We start from the raw sequence: 22,205 nt of genomic DNA, 5'->3' as shown, positions 1-22,205 counted from the left end.
TGGTTCCTCCACCCCAATAAGCATGTTTTCCTCTCTGTAATGTTACTGGGAGATAAAGGAATGTGTTGACTAGTATAGTTTGAGCCTTTGAAATTTACACTTCTTTAATAAGACAGAAAATGTAGTGGCAAAATTGAGTATGGTACATTAAAAAGCATAAACCACAAAAACTGTTGTATTATGTTTGAGCTAAATAGAGGTGTTTATAACTATAATCTGGCTCAATTAAAATACATTTAAAAATATGAGTAACAGCTACTTTGGCATTTATTTCAGTGAAATAAAACTGTTTAAAATACAATTTAGCTAACTTGCCAACTACTTCTGTCTGCCTTCCGGGAGACCCTGGATAGGTGGTCCAAGTGGGATAGCTGGGGGTTTGCATCATTGCAGCCCCATCTTACACTCTGCAATGTTTCTACTTGCAGCAGAGGACAATGATATGATTCTAGTCTGCATTACAGGAAAATAGGTAAGTATACAATTTAAAATTGCACTGGGAATAAACTAAATTACAGACATTTAGGGGTCTATGTACTAAGCAGTGATAAGTGACAGAGTGAAAAGTGATAAGTCTGTGATAAGTGCCAGCCAATCAGCTTCCAACTGTCATCTCACAGGCTGTGTTTGAAAAATTACAGTTGGAAGCTGATTGGCTGGCACTTATCACAGACTTATCACTCTGTCACTTATCACTGCTTAGTACATAGACTCCTAAATCACATTTACAGGGTTTTAAAAGTCTTGGTAAACAAAGACAAATCCTCACGATTGTTAGTTTCTCAGTCCATCGTCATCATTATCATCGATGATACTGTTAAAAAATTGTGCATAAACTAATTCAATTTCAAATAGTTTAAGTAAATGTAATATATACAAATTAAAACATTTTGACTGGAATCATCTTCCTTTAGTGACTTCAGCTGTCTTTAAATGGGGAGGTAAAACTTTAATTGGCATGGTTGCATGTGATGTGGCTGCAGCCAGCTGGGCTTTCTCCAACACTACTGTATCCCATGCGATCCCGCAGTCCTGCTATGTGAATGATGATATCTGTGAATGATGATATCTTCTTCCTGCTACAGTCCCATGACAGTCATTTAGTGCTCTGTGACCGACGACATCACTGCTGGAATCGCACATCAGGATGGCAATCTGTGGCGCATGTGCATGTACTAAGGTGCAAGGAGGGGAATTTAGTTCCCCCACAAAACACTAATACGCTCTATGAGTGCAGAGATCAGCTGCAGCAGGAAGGACTGATGATCAGTTCCTCCAGACCCACACTCCTCTCTGCTCTGTATGCTGGGGATGGGGGAGTGTTAAGTGCCACAGTGAAGGGGGGTATCTTTTTAACTTTGACCACCAGGCACGTGGGTGATGACCACAGAAAGTTTTATTGGTCCTGGGTTGGAGGTTGGTATTATTCGCAGATCCAGTGAAGAATAGTGGTGCTTATGGACACTGGTGGGTGGGTGGGGTTGTGCCACTTGGGATCTATTACCAACAGGGAGGTGGGGGTAATGCTACTGGGGATCTATTGCTGCTGGGGGATTGACACTGGACGGTGGGCACTATGGGCCAAATGTAATAGGGTGAGAGTTTAGAAAATGTGAGAGTTTAGCAGTAAATTCTCACATTGGTCGAGTTTAATCTTCAAAATGGGAAAAATCTGGATGAGAGTTTAAGTCGTGAGAGTTTTTTTAATGTAAAAAGATGTGAGTTTGCATTTTCTCGGACTCTATTACAATGGCCCAGTTTAATAATTTTGGGAGTTTACTGCTAAAATCTAACATTTTCTAAACTCTCACCCTATTATATTTGGCCCTACAGTATGTCTTTTTAAAAAATATATGTTCTAAACTTAATCAAATAAAAAAAACAACTGCTGAGTATTTCTTAAATGGTCAAGGGCTCTATTTCAGGCATCTGTGATAAAAGATGCCTGAAATAGGTGTATCCAAGCTGTAAAGTTACTTCTATTTTTTTTTTACTTCGCATTAAATCAGCCTTTTTGGGACTTGTTTCCACCTAGACTTAGCTGCAAACCAAGGTGTAATATTACACAAAATGACACATTCATATATATGCAAATATGCTTCAAAATAATAAAGAAAAAAATCTGAATCACGAACTTACATGGGTTATGAAACTGTCAAGAGAGGAACTCACTTTGGAAATTAGTAGATGCATCTCAGCCTTGAGCTTTCCTCAGAAATGGACCTGGAATATTGTTTTCCATTGATTTTTCTGCCCTCTCCTGCTCACCATTTAATGTCAATTTTGCTCTCTTCAAAATAGAGGCAATTGTAGTAGGTAAATCTGTGCAGTAATATTAATTTAGTTTTTAAACATATTTTTTTTAAAATGACCCACTATATTTCCCAGATTCAAATGCTTCAGTTAGTCACAAATAGATTAAAGACCTGTAGAAATGGAAGGACAGTTTGAATACATCTTCAATTACGTTCAGGTTGTCACTCTCAACTTACCTCAAGCAAGATATTTGCAAGAAAATACTATTTTCTTGTATCCTATACCGCTACAATTATTATTTTAGAACAGCTTTGTGCTTCCTCCAAATTATATATTTATAAAAAAAATATATATATTTTTTAATTCAGCCAATTTCTTGGCAAACCAATTGTAACTTTATGAAGAAATATGGATTTAAAAAAAATTAAACAAGAAATTATGGTGCCTGCTGTTTACAACATGAAAGGCATTCCCCGAGTCACATAACATAATACTGTAAGTATTTTGAATGGGGGGTATGGATTTCCCATTTATTTACTTGCAACTCTTCTTTCCTACCTATTTCCCATTATTTGAACTGCCTTATTTAGGAACCTATTTATTAATAATGGCAATAAAAAATCAGTTATTACTACTACTAAACAAGTAAACAGTTGCTTTGCTATACCAACCGGCCAGTCTTGCGTCCATCTGCTCATGTATGAGATCACTTATTGTGCAAGTTTGTTCAGTCAATGGGAAAAGCACGGTACAATATCCTTCAGGAAGAGCATTTCATGAGGTTGGATTATTCAGTGAAATAAATAGATGCAGACTGCGCAGTTTACCAGAAGGTGGACAGTCATTTCTACTCCACAAACATATTTGCACCATCTGAGATCTGGCAAACATCAGGTACTAACATCCTATACTTTTAATGCCAGTTGCACTTCGGCAGAGTAGCACACCCACACAATATGCCACATAAAATAAAGACGGTACATTATCCCCTCACTAGCATTCATATAGACCAAAAAATAGAATAAACAGAGCTGTATTTTAGGAGAAAAACTGAACATTTTTGTTATATTAAAGGAGTGATCTAAAGTGGTAAGAGATTGGAGCTCTATGTGACTTATATGTGCATCCTCTGATTTCTCAGCAAGCCTTTGATATTGCACTAAAGCGCCCATCAGGATTGTACACTTCAAACATATTTGTTGTGCACATCCTGTGTTTATCATAACTGGGGTAGCATGTTATCACAGTGGTTAGCATTGTCACACAGCACTATTGCCACCGACAATGCTATAGTTTGTGGAGAGGTTTTCGTTAGGACATATGTGGGGTTGTGTTTTGCCAGTTGTTTGTGGGGTTGATTAGGTGTAGTCATAATTGCCTACTTTTAGATATATTGTATCTGCTACAGAGTTGTTTTGCTCTATAGAAAAAGGATAATATAAATAAGTGATTTTTCTCACTATCACTTTACTGCCTGTTTCGACACTTTGTATGCATAGCCATAAGGCCACGTATGTGCACTATCATTTACAATTGCTGGGATGGGAGGGGCACCAAGGCTACAAGGGAATAAATTATAATCAGAGCCAGGGCTGCCATCAGAAATTGTGGGGCCCGGGACTGACAAAATAGGCAGGGCAGGGCCCCCCTCCCCCTTCACCTGCTACCGCTAAGTCTCATGAGTCATGACTTAACTTATTACCTTGAAGAATGCTCTTTCGTTCTGGCTTCTTCTCCTCCAGGTTTGGCTGGTGCTGCTCCTCACACGCTGCGGCTCCTCTGACCTCTTCCTTCCAGCGGTGTCATGAAGTAGCGCGCGTTGACTCCAAAGAAAAATTATATATTTTATTGGATTTTCTGGGGGTGGGTTTCTAATATGTATTTATATATATATATATATATATATAGTTGCGCTTCTCAGCCCGGCACTCCGTGAGTGATCAGTAACAAAACTGGTTCGTAAAATGCTGTGGTGCCCTCCTTGAATCCGTGATGAGGAGACTGTATACTCAGAAATAAAGGCAGCACTCGTCAGGCTTGTAATGAGACCAAGTTAGTTTGCTTTATTCAGACCGACATGTTTTAGGGACAACCCCGTCCTCAGGGACAAACGTATACTGACATAGTGCATAGACAAACCTATATAGACACTCCCACCCCAAACTGTGCTGAATTACCTGATATTTCCACCTGCGGTCCAAAGTAACGTGGGGTACAGCGTCTCGTGAGTATCACGCAACGTCACCCACAACGGGCTCCATCACACAGGTGCAACAAGTTAATCAATGCAACAATTGTTGCTGAAGACGTTAAAAACATTTTAGATCACTACCAGATACCCAAAGTCACATTGATATACATTATAAAACTTATGCCGCTATGTTAATTTTATAATTTCTGAGTATATATATATATACAGTATATACATATATGTGTGTGTGTTAAACACACATGCACATATATAATATATGCAGTATATAGCTAATGTAGATATTATATATAGCACACATATATACACATTAACACATGTATACAAACTAACAAATACATACACATATATACACACACTAACATGCATACACATATATCCACACTTACACATATATACACCCTAACACATACATACACATGCTAAAACACACACATAATAATGCCGCATACACACTAGATGATAAATTGGACGATATGAACGATATCGTTATTGTTCATCGCATTCCATATCGTCTATTGTGTATGCAAGACATCGTTAACGATGTGTTTCATCGCCCGTACTTGCAGGGCAATCTGACGATATCGTCAGGTTCTGCAAGTACGGAGATGAGGGAGGGTGCCGTCACTGAACAATATCATTAACGATATCATTCAGTGTGTATGCTCAATACCATTAAAAACATTGAGCCTGGCAGTGCAGGGGAAACACTTAACGATATGGCTCATGGAGCACATCGTTAAGTGTGTATGCAGCTTTACTTACTATTTACACTGCTGATTCAACAGCAGGTTGCTAATGGGGGCGGGCACCTCACATCATTAGGCCTCCCCCTCCGAAATGATGCAATTTGCGGTTGTATGGGGGGTGTCACATTGGCCCCGCCTCCATTGCAATCGGAGCCTGAAGAGGGGATGGGTAATCGGACCATGGGGGGGGCTAGTGCGGGCTGTGCAGTCGTGGTAGGAGCGGGTGCGGGCCCCCTCCCATTCTGCTAGTCTCCGGGCCCAGGACTCTAGTCCCGGTAGTCCCCCCCTGATGGCTGCCCTGATCAGAGCTCCTTCTCCGGTGATGTTATTCTCAGGGGGACAGGGCTGTTAACACCATCTGAAAATTGCATTATCTAAAAGGGTCAATCTCCAAATAATTGAGCTAGACTACAGTATCCATTGAGAATAATAGCACCTGGGGACTGCCAAGGTTTTAGCCTTAATAAACGGACACCTATGTTTGGAAAACAAATCTAATTATAAATCATTAAACTAACCACATCAATGCATAACAAACATTTACCCATTTATGCATGATAATCAATAAATTAAATTGGTTTCAGCATTTCCCACTAAACAGCAATAATTTTTTGCAGGAATTAATGTATGCAGTCGAGTCATACAATCGGTAAGATTACGGCAACGTATTAAAAATCAGCATGATGTTTATAAGAACAAATAAGAAATCAGAGCAGAATCATAATGCTAAATCAGGATAATTTGTTTTCTGTCAGCCGATATTAATCTCGAACTGCAATTATTAAAAAAAGAAAAGTTACTGACCTCCTATTTTGTCATATTACTGGACAAAGTCGCTCAGTATATTGATTGCTATCCACTGTAACAACCTACAATCCCTATGTAATATAGATAAAGAAAAAATAACAGTGCTGTGGAATAATTATATATATATATATATATATATATATATATATATATATATATATAGTGAAAATGTGCCATTAAATAACATACAAACGCATATTATATTTTATATTTCATTATTTTATTTATAACTGTATGGTTTCTACAATCTGAGATCACAGCAGTTCATCAAACAACTAGGGGTAAATTTACTAAAGTGAGAGTTTTTAGATGTTTTAGATGAGATGTTTGCCCACAGCAACCAATCAGATTCTAAGTATTATCTTCTAGAAGGTGCTAGTTAAATGTTAAGTAGAATCTGATTGGTTGCTATGGGCAACATCTCTTCTAAAACTCACTTCTAAACACTCTCACTTTAGTAAATTTACCCCCTAGAATTGGCAAGTTAGTATCTTTATGAAACAGAAAAATTAAACACTGAAACACAGTGGCTAAGATTACTTTTAACACCCTGGATCACATCAGTTCATGATTCATTTTAAACATGATGAATAAGGGGGCCTATTCATCAAACAATAAATGGCCCGGTAACCATGCGGAAACGCTACTTTCTGCATATTTAAGTTACCGGGCCATTCATCATCAGGGGTCTGATATTCGGTGTTTCCGAGAACAAGCACCATCTTCAGACGGCGCTTGCTCTCGTAGCCCCACTCCTACCTATGGGAAGGAGTTCTGGGGATGCAAAGAGGGATCTGAGCGGATCCCTCCGCCGCTGCCTCCTCACTACGTCCCCGGCAGTCACGCATGCGTAGCCAGGCCGACGGTGAGGAGGTAAGTAACGCAGCTACTTCTGTAGCTGTGATACTAGTCAAGGGGACAGCTGCCCCTCAGTGTCCACATAAGTCCACACTCAAGTGGCAAATGTTTAGGTGCAATTTTAAGATTGCATACGCTGCTCTTTCTATAGAGTATCTAGTCTTTGGGCCATATACAAAGAGAGAGAATTAGTCTCTAATATGTTTTGTATGTACCTGCAGCAGCGTCCATCTGTAGGGAATTTTTGCAGATTTGGGTTCCTAAATTTAATAGTGTGAGGTGGATAATCCCTTAATGGCATACGGCCCGAGTCCCCGATGTTATCACTGAAAGCGGGCACTTCCTGTTGGGTAATGTATAGGCACTCACTGCTATGGTAGGAAAATCCTGCCACTCAGTAGGGCTCAGTCTGCAAATGCCACTTCCGCTAATTGTAATAGCCACTATTTAGAGCCATGCGACATCCGGGATCAATCGTTATGTTTGTCGCTGAAGTGGAAACAATCCTGCTGCTCAATAGGCCTCATATGTCCTCCGCTATTAGTAATGGCCACTAATTAGAGCCATGCAGCGTCTTGGAACCGATTATTTAGTTTGACCATTTATACTGCTGCACTCATTTTGGTGGTCAAGTAGTAATGCTCCCTAAAGCGTTTCTTCCCAGACAAGGATTTCCTCAGAGGGGTATGTCCAGATAGGAGTGGTATTTCTCCTAATATACTAGGTCTACTCCATAAGCCACCTGTAGAGTTTTTATTCATTTTGGCTCATTGCCGCTGTGTTGGAGAATATGCTATTACTGGCACAATTGTGGTTAACAGAAAACAAAAGCAATAGATAAAAATATATAAGCAAATTGGTATACACACACAAAGACATAAAAAATATAAATATATATTATAATACTGAGGAAGGCTTATTTAAAAATATTTTGTATTTGTGTCTATTCATTGTTTAATAATATTATGTTCTACTTTATATTGTGTAAATGGCAAATCAGATTAACACCCATAAAAGACATGCAAGAAATTGATGTAAATTATAAATGTATAAACACTCATATTAAAAGCCCAAAAGAATGATACATTTATAAAATAATATTGATATATTTGCTTTCAAAAGTGAACAGTAAAGCAGGAACACTCTTTTGCAAAAACTATGTATATGAAATTCACTGACATTATTAGTATTCATTTTTTATTTATTATTTATTATCTTTCACCACAATTTATCACTAACTTATTCTTTGCTTCCAAGGGCCATATTCAATATGGGGCGAAAAGTCAGTTATCGGCGATAATTTATCGCACATGGCGTAATTTTTGCCTGTTTCTCTTATCTCCATATTCAATTTCAAAGACTTTTCGCAGGTGCGAAAAGTCTTTGTAAAAAACGGGGATAAGGTTTCTCCACTGAATAGGTGGCGAAAAAAAGTGCAGAATTGGGGTTTAGGGCTGCAAAATAAAAAAAAATAGCCTGCAGCCTTTGGAATGTTCCCTTAATGTAATCTGTGTCAAAAATGTTTTTAAAAAATCCTTAGGACACCCCAAAAAAGATACTTTCATTTTGGGGGCACAAAAAAAAAAAATGTTGGGGGACAAACTTTAAAATTAGCGAAATTGACTCATTGGGGTCCCTAAGTATGCGGCAGGTGATTTCTAGAATGCGGGTGGTAGCGGCAGGTGGATTTTTGAAGAATTTAAAAACATGACTTTAAGGTCTTATAAATATGCTTGCACCCATTTTCATGTACCCCAAATTTGATGGGACTAGTTATTTTTTTCCCAAAAAAAACCTAAGTGCTATTCTTCACCACTTCTTCTAAAGCCGTATTTATGCACCTGCCGTGGCTATTTAAAGACCCCAACTACCTTCAGCAGGCCAAATCGGGGGTACCAATAGTGATCCCCCATGTCAGGACATCTTTTGGGGATGACAGCATGATTTCACCAAAAACTGACAGGACTTTTCAATACTTACCTTTCCGCCGGGCCCGTTTTCGCCGGATCCTAGTTGAATATGGGGATAAGTGGACACGCACCCGATACTTTATCCCTGCAAAAAACAGCGATGATGGCGAAAAGTCCAAACTCTGACTTTTCGCCTCAAATTGAATATGGCCCCAAATGCCACCTTAGTTTCGACATATTTTTGTCCATAGATATTTGTTTGATTAAATTATCAGGTGATTTATATATATATATATATATATATATATATATATGTTGTTATTCATCTAACTAACATGATCATAATTGTAAAAATGTTACATACTTAGGGGTAAATTTACTAAAGTGAGAGTTTTCAGAAGTGAGTTTTAGAAGTGATGTTGCCCATAGCAACCAATCAGGTTGTAGCTATTATCTTGTAGAAGGTACTAGTTAGATGTTAAGTCAAATCTGATTGGTTGCTATGGGCAACATCACTTTTAAAACTCACTTCTAAAAACTCTAACTTTAGTAAATTTAGCCCTTAGTGTATATAGACAACTAATATCCCTTTTACACTAGAGCTAAAACCCAGGTTATTGCAGGGTTAACCAGGGTAGCTCCTTGGTGTAAAAGGTGACAGAGTTGGATTCTTGGGTCAAGTGACCCGGCAATAAACCCAGGTAACTTGCAGGGTTTAACAAGGGAATAACCCATGAAACCCTGCAGTGTAAATGGCGCGATCCGGGTCATGATGACCTGCCTGGCGCTTGAAGATGACATCATCTCCAAGAGTTCATTTCCATGGCGGAAAAGCTGGGTCACTGCAGACCCGGCACGGGTGTGAACGGCGCCAACTCGGGAATATCCTGGGTTGGCGCCGGCTAAATTCTGACACGTTTCGCCCCTATATGCAGCGGGGGCTATCTCAATATCCTGGACTCAACAAAGTGGCTGGGGATCCCTCTGACACGTTTCGCCCCTATATGCAGCGGAGGCTTTCTCAAAGAGATAGCCCCCGCTGCATATAGGGGCGAAACGTGTCAGAGGGATCCCCAGCCACTTTGCTGAGTCCAGGATATTGAGCAGCAATTGATCAGATCGCCCAGGACGCTGGTGTGCCAATCACGTGATAACGCCACCGCTACAGTGTATCTATACAGCGCGGCCGCTGTTACTTTGCAAGACACCTCCTCAGTGGAAGGCAGGCCATTGCTGACACTGGGTCCAAGGCTCGTTTTCAGCCAGAGCTCAAACAGGAAGCCTTGTGGCTATCGAGCACACCAGCAGGGTGAGCATTAACTTTAGCTGCTGTTCAGTTTGGCCAGTTCACAAACTGAACATCTATACAGGACATTTGCAATTTTCTACCCCTATGCACATATGAGGATAATTTATCATCTATTTCAATAGCAGGACAAAATCCTCATTTATATTTCCTTACATGCCTAAACACGGATGGCAGCAGGACATTTTAATTAAGGGATAGTGGTATTTAACAAGTCGAAATTAATAATACCATTATTATATAAGGAACTTTGCACGAGAGTGATTTTAAGCAATTGCTATCAACTTTTAAGCTATCTCAGTATGCATTTTTTTAGAGGTATCATGTGATATATGTAAATTTTTTGTTTCATTTTCATTTATTATGTGTATGATTAAATATATTATGTTTCACTGATCGAGTCCTGAAGAATTTCTGCATAAGCAAAGGTTGGTGTGATTTATCTGCCAATTCACACTTTTTAGTTGATTTTTATTAGCGCAGAGGTTTTATATATAGAGTTTATTTCTTTTTATATATCTATTTCTTTATTGTTCTTTCTTTTAGGGTGAGTTTTTTCACAGACTCATCCAAACTCTCTGTAGCTGAGATTCATTTCAATTTAAGTTTATATATTTATTTTCTATTAAGCGCCGGAGTTATTTTCTTTGTTGTTGAAACCCAGAATTTAGATATAAAAGCGGTATAAGTGTTTGTGAAAAGATGATATTAGGTACATTGTTGTTGTCCAGTTAGTAAAGAGATAATATGAGTGACATTGACTCTTTGAAATGACAAAAGAATAGCACTTAAAAGCAAAAAAATAAATAAATTAAAATTAAAAATACAAAATACCGTACATATCAGATGATGTGATCATGAGGTTTGAAGGAAATGGAAAACCTTCTAACCAGCGTCGTAATAATAAATACTAAGTATAACCAGGGATAGAATTGAACAGTAATGATGTAAAGGAAAAAGTGAAGTTTACAGTACATTGATGACTCGGCACCATTGGTCACACGAGTCAATCAAGGGAATGTGTGACGGAGCCCCTGCACCGCATGGAGGAGGAGGTGTAATGTGCCGGTCTTTAAGTTAAAACACTGCACATTACACTTCCTCCTCCGTGTCTTGCAGAAGCCGTGCAGTCTATTACTATAAAGCACAGCCCCTGACAGTCTGCGGCAACCGCTTAGGTAAAAAGGAGGGGAGGAGGGGGACGGCACCGCCGGATTGATTTTATGTTGCCCCACCACCCAGCATAATATCGTTCCGACGTCACTGGGACTACCCAAATTTGTTTTGAAATCACTGAATATAACACACAAGTGTAATTAAGCATGAAAAGGGTGTCTTGTACACAGGTGGATTTAAAAAAAAACTAATGATATATCGCTATATATAAATAGTTTCATCGTCTAATATATTTGCATATACAGTCAGGTGCATAAATATTTGGACATTGACAGAATTTTCATATTTTGGCCCCTATTCACCACCACAATGGCTTTGAAATGAAACAAACAAGATGTGCTTTAACTGCAGACTTTCAGATTTAATTTGAGGGTAATTACATCCAAATCAGGTGAACGGCGTAGGAATTACAAGGGTTTCTATATGTGCCTCCCACTTTTTAAGGGGCCAAAAGTAATGGGACAAACTAAACAATCCTAAATCTAACTTTCAATTTTTAATACTTTGTTGCAAATCCTTTGCAGGCAATTACAGCCTGAAGTCTGGAACGCATAGACATCACCAGACGCTGGGTTTCATCCCTGGTGATGCTCTGCCAGGCCTCTACTGCAAATGTCTTCAGTTCCTGCTTGTTCTTGGGGCATTTTCCCTTCAGTTTTGTCTTCATCAAGTGAAATGCATGCTCAATCTGATTCAGGTCAGGGGATTGACTTGGCCATTGCATAACATTCCACTTTTTAGCCTTAAAAAACTCTTTGGTTGCTTTTGCAGGATGCTTCGGGTCATTGTCCATCTGCACTGTGAAGCGCCGTCCAATGAGTTCTGAAGAATTTGACTGAATATGAGCATATAATATTGCCCGAAACACTTCAGAATTCATTCTGCTGCTTTTGTCAGCAGTCACATCATCAATAAATACAAGGGAATCAGTTCCATTGACAGCCATACATGCCCGCGCCATGACACTACCACCACCATGCTTCACTGATGAGGTGGTATGTTTTGGATCATGAGCAGTTCCTTTCCTTCTCCATACTCTTCTCTTCCCATCACTCTGGTACAAGTTGATCTTTGTCTCATCTGTCCATAGGATGTTGTTCCAGAGCTGTAATGGCTTTTTTAGATGTTGTTTGGCAAACTCTAATCTGGTCTTCCTGTTTTTGTGGCTCACCAATGGTTTACATCTTGTGGTGAACCCTCTATGTTCACTCTTGTGAAGTCTTCTGTTGATTGTTGACTTTGACACATATCCACCTACCTCCTGGAGAGTGTTCTTGATTTGGCCAACTGTTGTGAAGGGGTTTTTCTTCACCAGGGAAATAATTCTTCTGTCATCCACCACAGTTGTTTTCCATGGTCTTCCAGGTCTTTTGGTGTTGCTGAGCTCTCCGGTGCGTTATTTCTTTTTAAGAATGTTCCAAACAGTTGATTTGGCCACACCTAATGTTTTTGCTATCTCTCTGATGGGTTTGTTTTGCTTTCTCAGCCTAATGATGGCTTGCTTCACTGATAGTGACAGCTCTTTGGATCTCATATTGAGAGTTGAAAGCAACTGATTCCAAATGCAAATGTGACACCTAGAATCAACTCCAGACCTTTTACCTGCTTAATTGATAATGAAATAACGAGGGAATAGCCCACACCTGTCCATGAAATAGCTTTTGAGTTGATAGTCCCATTACTTTTGGCACCTTAAAAAGTTGGAGGCACATATAGAAACCGTTGTAATTCCTACACCGTTCACCTGATTTGGATGTAATTACCCTCAAATTAAAACTGAAAGTCTGCAATCAAAGCACATCTTGTTTGTTTCATTTCAAAGCCATTGTGGTGGTGAATAGAGGCCAAAATATGAAAATTCTGTCAATGTCCCAATATTTATGCACCTGACTGTATATAATTTAAGTGCACAAGGAAATAGTCTGTATATTGAGCATATGGCATTTATTAGGAAAAGTTGTTGAACTTGTTATGAAAAGTCCATTGTGCACTGACCACTATGGACTGACCCTGAACTCTAAAAAGAAGCACAAATCTGCATATTTGTACCCATATGTTGAGTCGGACACATGTCAACATACATAAATACTCTACAGGAACATCCGGGAGACTCCTGATCTTTTGGGTAGTCCCTTGAAACCCCTGAAGAGTGGGTAAAACTCAAGTATCCAGCCCACTTCCTAGTAAAGTGGGCAGGACCCTGGGGAGAATAACCTACCCTCCAACATGACCCGTTCCATCAGGTATAAAATGCTCTGCTCCTGGACTTCCCTCCATATTTATGATTGCAGTCACCTGTGTTGAATTAGTTTATTGATGAGAAATGAACAAGGAAGTCCAGGAGCAGAACATTTTGTATCTAATGGATCAGGTCATGTTGGAGGGTCTGGAGTAATACCATGAACTGCGAAAGCGGGGGAGGGGGCAGGGCCAATATGAAGTGAGTCTATGAAAATAGCATCAGTTTGGCCCCGCTCATCTGGGCTTACTGACACATATTTCCTGGCCGCGCCCCTCAGTGGCCAGCTGCAGCTCCTTCACTGGGCTTCTCCCAGAGAGAAGTTAAAAAAAAAAAGTTGGTAAAGTCAAGTTGCATCCATCTCTAGCATATGTGCTAGGTTTACTTGTCATATTTACAACCAGATACATTTACACCATATATCAACTGCTAATACTACTGATCATGCAATAAGTGTTAATAAACTGTTCTGATAATCATAACATATTAGAATAAGCAAGTGTCCTTAAGTCATAAAATATTAATAGTGGCTAGGTTAGCGGTGTTCCGCAAATCACAGTACTAGTGTATTCCACCATTCCTTGGGGAAAAGCGCAACAAAATGTTTATGTAATGCAAATACAGCAGGTGTATTCTTCATTCTCTTGTATGAATGAAAGTAGCAGTAAAAAAACACACAAAAAATTGGCAAATGTGAGTATTTTACGCTAAGTAAACGGCTATGAGCTTGCATAAATTCAGCTCACTGGGATAGCTTCTCATGGGATCACATTGTTTTACTATTTCATTTGCAGATTGCACAGCCTAGAGGGACTTAGGATGCATGTAGACTTTACACCGTGAACTCCTTCCTAGAATCCTCCTAATCCTTCCTTAAATATACTAGAATCTGCTCATTGACAGCAGACAGTTAATCTTAACTGCCTATTTTGGGGTCTGGTAATATCTTTGAGTCTGGGTGATACTTAAAACCAGTTGGCCCCACTCCCAAACATCATGACGAGGGGCCGTGCTCGGTGTGGCACCACTCGCCCACCTCTAGTTACATCCCTGAATAAAACCTTCTATAGAAGCATAATATGCACAGTAAAAAAAAATGTTAGCAAAAGAAGAACAGAAGGCAGAGTATGACTGTTGTGGGTTAAACCATGAAGCTATGGGTGGATTGTGTGATATCAGATGCAATCCTTATGTAATATAGAGCCTTACATACAAAGCTGGTTGCCTTTGCTTTTGTATTATTTTAAACTTTATTAAAATACAAACAAATTGATCTATTAGGGTGATAAAACATATGTACGTCCCTCCCCTGCCCTACTATTTCTGTAATCAAAACTCAGCACAACACTTGCTACATTTGTACAGTATTGTAGTATTTTGCTGCTTGTAATATAAACCTCCGAACGTATCATTAAACCTTAAATAAAATAACGACACAGAGACTCGTATGGGCTACCCAAAATTGTTTGAAATATAAGATGGAAATATCACTGCATATAACACACAAGTGTAATTGAATATGAAATGCCTTGTACACAGGTGGATATTGAAAAACGAATGATAATATAAATTGTTTCATGAACTAATATAACTGAAAATATATCATTTAAGTACAAAAGGAAATAATCTGGATATTGAACATATGACGCATTTAATAGGAAAATTTGTTGAAATTGTTAGGAAAAGTCAGTTAAGTGTTAAGGGGTGGGGTTAAAAGTTAGGGTATTTAAGGTTTGGAGTCACATGGTACAAGCCCCTCTGTGAAGAATTTGCCCTCCTGCCCACCCTTTAGTTTGGTTTTGTTTGGATGTTGGATATTTCCTGTTGGCGGGAAAGATCGGCAAGTCATTCAGCTTGGGTGCAGTTGACTTGTTTTTGGGTGCACTCATTTTTGTCTGAAGTCTGAACCACTCCACCGTGGGCAGCACTACACCTTTCTGGGTGACTTGTTGAATAATTCTTTTTAGTTGTGCGTTGTAATCACCCATAGGGAGGACTCCACCTTCAATACATGTTCAGTGCTTGCGTTGGTGCATTACTGGGCTGCAATGATTATTGGTCATCCTTTTATGCCACAATACAGTCTTTAATTTGTTGATCTATTCAATAAATAGCTAACCTTTTTTAACGCCATTCCTGTGTCTGCATCTTTATTTTATTTAAGGTTTAATGATACGGGACCAGACACACGTTCGGAGATTTACATTACAAGCAGCAAAATACCACAATGCTATATAACATCAATTTGCCCAATAATACACATGAAGTTGTATACAGTTGTAATATAATAATATTTTAATTTTGTTTAAATAATTAAAACCCAAATATGTATGTTTAAATAATGAAGTATTTTATACTTTATTTTAAAAAAAAATCTGAAACAGTTTGTGACTCTAGGATGTACATTTTCTACTCAAACTGCTGCATCTTGGTGTAGTTAGGCAGGAAATTTAAAACAGCAATAAACACTGCACGTCTTTTGCATTTCATAGTACTGCAGATTAACATGTTGATGTGCAGCACACCATAGAATAGTGGAACAAATTGGGATGGTGGTTTAAGAAACACCGCTAGTCACAATCACTGTTATAACAGTATATGCGGTGGACGTTATTATTATTGTTCGTGGTAGATTTTTTTGGGGGGTCTGCTTTATGCGTGCCACTTATAAAGCATACCGCGACCTAGGGATAGTTGATTGCTATGATTGCTGTGCCTTCCCAATTCACACTACAGTGTATACTAAAAACAAAACACCAATGTTCCTGACTAGTGTGATTAGCTCCAGTGTTAACTCCTAGAGATCCAAAATGTTTCACTTCCAAGAGGATGCTAAAACATATTGTGCATGATTACTATCACTATTTTTGTGCCATAAATATGCTAGTGGAGCATGTATTTTAGTAGTATAAGTGCTGCTTCAATACTTGTTAAATAAGTTAATTTTACCAAACAGAAGCAGTGATATTGCTAATGGAAACCCTTAGTTTTATCGCAAATCTGACTTTTCACCCTTTCGATAACTCTGCCCCTTGGTCTTTGAGGTGACCAATGGGGAGGAGATATGACACAACAAAAGGGTTATTATATAATTTTGATCACATACTGTACCTCACAACTGTCCCAGCTAAGTCACAATTTAAGGAGACTGAAATCCTGCCAGTCCACATATTTATTCAAATTCCTGGGAAGCTGGGTGGTACTGAGTGGGAGCCACACACACTTGACATTGGTGTTTAAAGCTTGTTAAGCAAAGGAGGGGCTTGGTGTAGAAGAAAATGCAGAATGTCTTAGGGGGAATTGCTAGGTTTTAGAGCAAATGAGCCCAACTCTAGAAGGACATATGGGGCCAAAGATGTTAGATGCAGCAGTATTGCCAGGCCATATGGGCTAAATATTTTTTGCACCGTCCCAAGACATATATGTATACATTGGTCTCCTTATCTGTATATAATAAAATATTAATAAATACAATCATAGATGGTCTAAAGCAGTGATACCCAAATTCAGTCCTCAGGGACCCCTAAACAATACAGAAATACATAATACCCCTAAACAATACATGTTTTCCAGATCTCCTGGTTGACACATTTTAAAAACTCCATAGGTGGTGCTAATTATTTCACTTGTGATACCTAGGAGATCTGTTAATGTGCACTCTTAGGGTTGCTGAAGACCGAGTTTGGAAAAGCACTGGTCTATAGTATAGGCTGAAGGACAGAGTCTAAAAAACACACTTTCATATAAATAACATAAGTGGTGATGAGAAGGTTAAACATTCCATAATAAATATACATACATAATATAACCAGTAGACTAAACTTCTAAGCACACATTCTCCCATTCCATGCCAAGACACATGTCTTGACATGGAATGCCAAGCAGTCAGATGCATACACACAGCTGATTTGGTAGGAAAAGCTGTTGACACTGGGCCACTGGGCATGTACAGCAGGTCCATTTCACCACTTATACTTCATGTTGTGGCAGCAGCTATAATAGTACTAGGGGTGTGCAAGCGGTGCAGTCACCAAGGATGCAAGGCACTGAGGGTGGCACTATAGCTTCCCCACGGCACTTGCATTTGGCTTGCAGGGTGCCCAGATAGGCGGCCTGTACAAGAACTATGAGCATCCTAAGGACATTATGGGCAGTGCTGTACTTCCAGATGCTGACAACCCATCACATGTTCAGGGTGGACTAGTACAGGGTGCAACTTTGCCCTGCTCCAGCAAAGTCTAGTACAATCATATTAGATATTACTGCTATTGTAGTCATGATCTGAGCCGGTGCCCAGGCAGGGGAGAGGGCTTCCAGGAAACTGAATTTGCCTAGGTCTAGTGCTTCCAAACTACTAGACATGACCAAGGAATATGGCCATGCCTTCAACATAGTGTGACTATGCATATAATTTTGAGGGTTGTTTAAAATGCTGTATGTATGCCAAATTCTGCACTTGGATTACAGAGTCTGGTGACTCTGTAATGACAGGGTTGTCTACTCGCTTACTGGCTCATCCTTATTATTTTCCATGTCAACTAGAAGTCATGTTAGAAACAAGACTTTGTTACAAGAAATGCTTGCATATAAAAACACAGTGGGTATTAGGTAATATTAATAATTGTAAGAAACAGGGTGGCTCAATCAGTTAGCATTACTGCCTAATAGCACCAGGGACTGTCATACTTGCCTAGTTTTCTAAACTCTCTGGGAGAGTAGACCACTGTTTCCTGCCCTGTACATTTCACTAGAGAAGTGGGCAGAGTTTTGATGATGTCATGATCTCACTGTAAATTATTACATATTCATGAACTATGACAAACCACAGCAGGGGGCGTGGACATGATAATACAATTTACGTTACCGATGCCACTGCACTTGCCACTTGGACATCTTCTCTGGAATCTCTCAGAGGCAAGATCCCAAAAGTAGACAAGTATGTTTTATGCTGATTTCGACCCAGTGTACTAACTGTGTACAGTTTATATTTTTTTCCATGCTTGCATGGGTTTTCTCCAGGTAGTGTTCTTTCCTCCCATGGACCAAAGGCACCAAGAGGTGAGTGTGGAGTGGGGGTGAGTACAAACTTCAAAGGGGTGCAACAATGCATTTTTGATGGCTTTGGCCACATCCCCTTCAGTGACGTGGGTTACGTCCCCTAAATGCCAGTGCCAGAAAATGGCAGTGCAGACAAAGCATGGCGATAACTACACTGGATTTTTTAATAAATTAGCTTTGATGTATGAGCTCTGGTATGGAAATGTAAGTGCACAGTGCTGATGAATAGGTTGGCGGTATAGAAATAAGGAAAATAATGTTGATGTATATATAACTAAATTAGAAATTATTGTTTAAATGACTGAAAAACAACCATTGTCATCCAGTTAACACATTGTGTAATTGTATGTCCAAGCCAAACTTCTATGATTAAAGTACTCACAGAAAAACTGCAAAGACACACTGGTCATCTATAAATTATACTTTATATTGAATACCACCTTGTTCTAAAAGATTTTAAATAAAACATTTTAGATAAAAAATAAATCATACAAGAGTAATTCCAAGTTTATGAAATGTATTCCTTATAAGTTTCTTTAAATAACCACAAAAAAACAATTTCCTTAAGGACAAGCTGTTTGCAGCCTATGTACTTGTAATCAAACTGCTACCTCAAAGATATCTAACAAAGATATTATCATTCAGCAAAGAACCCACTCCACAATTCCCATGTTAATCAGAATTGCTCCAGGAACTTTTCCACAATTCCTATTGCAGAAAATAATGAAATAAAAGGAAACTCTCACATGTCTATTCTAGTTTAAACTTCAAAGATTGTAAACCTTTCTTTTGTGGGTATGAATTATTCATGGGAAACCACTGAGGAAATATACTTTTTTGTATTATCCTTCAAGTTTCTGTTTTGATTTGTACTTGGGATATGTAATACTGAAATCTAGTCCAAGGGCTAGGGAGATCGGACCATAGTATAAGGATTTATTGTTACATTCAAGTTTACCCAAAAACTTTATTATAACATGAATTTTATATTGAAACTAAGGGGCTGAATTAGCTCACTATTTATTATTCATTGCAACCTGTGATGGCCATCGCCGGCAATAACTATCACAGGGGCTCTCCTACAAAGCTTGGGGAAGCTACTTACTGCAAATTTATCAAAAACAGCAGTGGTACTTGTACAGGGGCTGTCTTCCAAAGCTATTGCCATCTCAGAATTAAGATAGATAGCAGGATGCGAAACAGAAAAATGCTTCAATTAAATAAAGTTAAACTTCTTTAATTGGTTTTTCGATTTTTAAACTATTTGTTTGATCTTTTTATTACTTTTTGAAGAATCTGCACTGGAAGTCAAGGATGGGATCATCATTATCATTATCATCACCATCATCACGGATCTTGCCACAGGGTGAGGTAGCTGCAATAGGTGCCCCTACTAAGAGGCATATGTTGCGGCTGCTTCCACCCCTTCATACTTTGTATGTATGTACTATACATGGGCTATGCCAGGCTTCCCCGTCTCAATGCACATATACGTCTCAGTCTGTAGAAAGACTAAGATGTACTGCATTTTAATGTACATGCACAATGCCAAACAGTGTCTCCAGCAATGCCCCTACTGTCTTTCCACACATTGTATCAACATTGTTCCCCCCTTCTTACTACAGTTTTATGTTCCATTCATCCCATTATTCTCCACAGTTAATGAGAGATCAGAAAAAAAGGAAAAGGAGAAATAAGGATAGTAAAATATAAATGCAAAATAGAAAAGAGAAAGAAAACAAGCTATGAGACAAAAAAATTATGCGATAACAGAATAAATATAAACATACAAGAAAAAAAATATTAAATGAAGCAGAAAAGAAATTGAAGGAGGAAAGAAGAAAAATAAATATATTAAGTTGCATTCAAAGACAGAAGGAGAAAAAAAGGAAGGAGAAAACAAACAAGAAAAAGAAAGGCAGAAAAGTAGAAAGTAAGGAAATAAGAAAAATAGTATATATAACTCAGAAATTGCTTTTATTCCCCATATAATTTCCTGTTACATACATCTAAGAAATGTTTTCAGACTATGCACATACGCACGTCTATCACTCTGCAAAGCTTTAAATTACTTCATCTCCAGTACTGATTGATTCAATTCCTTACTGGTCTTCCCCTAACCAGACTTTTATCCCTACATGAATCTATAATCCTACTGTGGGTCTGTACTATCAGTCCCTAATTTGCCTGTCTATAATGTGCCAAATCCAATATATAGTATTTCTACTAACACAAAAGGCAATACTGCACTAACATACAACTCTTAACTTGTCTAAAAAAATATCACTTAACTTTTCCGCTGTGCCTAATACCATGACAGCCGGGATTCCGATTGCCGGCTACTCATAACGATTCCACTTTTGGAATTATGTGATGGTGTTACATAGAATTCTTTTTCCACAACCCCGCATTATGTGGCTGGAGCTTTTCCATTGTTTCTCTGTATCCTCTGCAGGACCAGAACCTATTTTGTGGGTGATTTAGCAAGGATTGCAATTGCAAAGCTGCATGCAGGCAGCTTTGTAGTTACGTCCTTGCTATTATGCAAATGCAGCAGGAGGTGTATGACACCCCCTGCTGCTTTTGCGATCCCAGCACTGCGACGGAGGTCGCAGGCTGGGATCACCATTGCGACCATCGGTGGTCGATGGTCGCGATGGAGGACGGTGCCAGGCCGCCAGCCAGCTGAGAAAGCCTCAGCCAATTCAGGCTGGTCAGCTTGCGAGCCCAGGACACTAGGCTGGCCACTCCTGAAAAATGGGGCGGACACGCCCCGTTTCCGGTAACGTCGGCCGCCACCGCCCCCACACTGCCCCTTATATGCCTCTGCCTGTCAGTCAGGCAAAGGCATATAAGGGTCTGCGTGCAACTACACAGAACCCATTCTACACACTTGCAGAATGGGTCCTGCGCACGCGCAGATTCCCGATAATCGTAGGATTTTTCCTAATGTTTTCAAGTTATGTTCCTGGCTATTCGATTCTAGCTTCCAGTATTTCTAATATTTATTGTTTGTGTCTCAGTTTTTATCTGGTGCCTGGTTGAAGAACCATTCTTCAAAGTAGAGATGTGCGGTTCGGTTTACTCGGATTTACTTGGATATGTTCGGATCTCAATAACGATTGCGATAATTTGGCAATAAGAACCCAAGCTATCCAGTTATTTTATATAAACATTATACTATTTTTCCATATGTTCCTAAGCGTTTTTTTTTTATATAATGTTTTCTAATATCTTTAGAGGTTATTGTCTTAATGTGAGAAATATATTGCAATAATTTTGGGTAGGACCAAAGAACTGCTCCTCCAATACATCAGTAGCAGAGTGACAGGAAAATGATCAGGCTTGCCTTTCAGTTATGCACTGGGGGGGATTGGTAGATTTAAATAACGGGTCAGGGCCACTGATGTCACAATTGAAAAGACGGCATTCCTAGCTTTGTGACCTGCACGAAATCCCAACTGGACACCACCCTGAAGATGTGAGAGGAGACAGTGCTACACACACTAGAACGTGGGCCAATACAGAACAATGCACTTGACCTCCTTGGTTCATGTCTGAATATTTAATTTTTGGTATTTAGTGGTCATTTCATGCATACTGTCTGCATTAAGGCCCTGATTCAGACCCGCTCGTT

The 22,205-nt window shown here is 39.1% G+C and overlaps 1 protein-coding gene across 1 annotated transcript in view; it reads right to left on the bottom strand.

Annotated features, from left to right (window-relative positions):
• Positions 1 to 22,205, bottom strand: part of SLC35F1 (solute carrier family 35 member F1) — a 493,863-nt gene that overhangs the window by 369,877 nt on the left and 101,781 nt on the right. The window lies entirely within an intron of this gene.

The sequence above is a fragment of the Taudactylus pleione genome, unplaced genomic scaffold (genome assembly GCF_031769625.1).
Source record: "Taudactylus pleione unplaced genomic scaffold, aTauple2 ptg000259l, whole genome shotgun sequence".
Taxonomy (NCBI): Eukaryota; Metazoa; Chordata; class Amphibia; order Anura; family Myobatrachidae; genus Taudactylus; species Taudactylus pleione.
The sequence above is the reverse complement of the archived record's forward strand: the minus strand, read 5'-3'. Positions and strand labels throughout refer to the sequence as shown.